Source organism: Jaculus jaculus, chromosome 19 (assembly GCF_020740685.1).
Source record: "Jaculus jaculus isolate mJacJac1 chromosome 19, mJacJac1.mat.Y.cur, whole genome shotgun sequence".
Taxonomy (NCBI): domain Eukaryota; kingdom Metazoa; phylum Chordata; class Mammalia; order Rodentia; family Dipodidae; genus Jaculus; species Jaculus jaculus.
Window position 1 is genome coordinate 19,521,191 of NC_059120.1, and position 1,255 is coordinate 19,522,445.

At 48.6% G+C, this 1,255-nt stretch overlaps 1 long non-coding RNA gene across 3 annotated transcripts in view; it reads right to left on the reverse strand.

Moving 5' to 3' along the window:
- Nucleotides 1-523: 523 nt before the first annotated feature.
- The window catches only part of LOC123456033, a 6,982-nt gene continuing 6,250 nt past the window's right edge, over nucleotides 524-1,255 (reverse strand). For all 3 annotated transcript variants that reach the window (XR_006634285.1, XR_006634287.1, XR_006634286.1), the window contains one exon: nucleotides 524-1,216. This is a non-coding gene — a long non-coding RNA (uncharacterized LOC123456033). The remainder of the gene's footprint in view (nucleotides 1,217-1,255) is intronic.

Here is a 1,255-nt window from a genome sequence, read left to right on the forward strand (position 1 = left end):
AAGTCACTGGGACTCACTGGTCAGACAATCTAAGCAAAACCCAGCAGGCTTGTCCTCTGACCTCCCACGCACATCTGAACACATGTGCACACGACACACATGTACCACACCCACCACACAGGGTCCACCTGCATGGTGTGCCATGCTGGGTACCCAGCTCACTGACAAACTTCTGTCTGTTCAGGACTCCAGCTTAGGTAAAGGCAGAGCACGTTGGGGCACATCCTCCCCTCTGGGCACATACTCACCGAATGTATTTCTAACAGAGCCAGGGCAAAAGCAAATGAGAAAAAGACCACCACCACTCCAACTTAACAGGTGAAGTGCTTCAGAAATGTAAGATGGCAGCCTTCTTAGACAGCCAGTACGAGGACACTAAACTCCCCATGCAGCTGTGTGTTTACCTCAGCAGCCTGGCCACTGCTCCTAAGACATGGCCTTTCCTTTAGTAGTCTTTGTCCTTCCTGACCTTCCACTCTGCATTTCTTCTGATGGTGGATATGTATGAAGGAATGCACACCAATTAATTATACCATAGCAGATTTATTTTGCTATGTTACACACAGGCAATACATATGGTGTGTTAATGAACATGTGTTCAAGCAACAGGACATTTATGTATCTTTTTCATTTTCTTGGCACGTTCATCAGGTGGGTCCTTGTCCCAGCTCGCCGAACTTCTGTGGAGGAGCTGTGGATCCAATTCCTTAGCACCAAGTAGTTCTGAGCCAATGCAGAGCCTGGTAGAAGGATGCAATAAGCAACAGGACAGACCCCAGGGGTCAACGGAAGAGTGAAAACAGGACTTTTGGATTTTAGGGGATTGAGGAAACCCACTTGTGGACAAAGGGAGAGAAAACCTGTAGTTGGAGGCTGTTGAACACACAGAACAGGATTCGACTGTGTTAAAGCTATGTGTATTCACGAAGCCAGCGGGAAGGTGGGAAGGGTAGGCACCCAGAGTGACGACATGGGACTTAATGGGCTCAGGTACCCTTTCTTGTTTGAGAAGTTGTCTGCAGAGCAGCAGCCTCCTCTTCCTCGTGGTCCTGATGCATCGCTGCAGTGCCGTCCTCAGCAGCGCCGTGGGGTGGTGACTAATTGCCCCCGTAAATCACCGAGCACCACTGTGCTACTCCGTTTATTTTTCTGACAGTAATTTAGTGCTTGCTCTTTCCCACACTTGTCAGTCCGTGTTTTTCCTCACATTAGAAGCCTGGAGAAAAAGGACAGTAATTAACGGTGCAATACATAC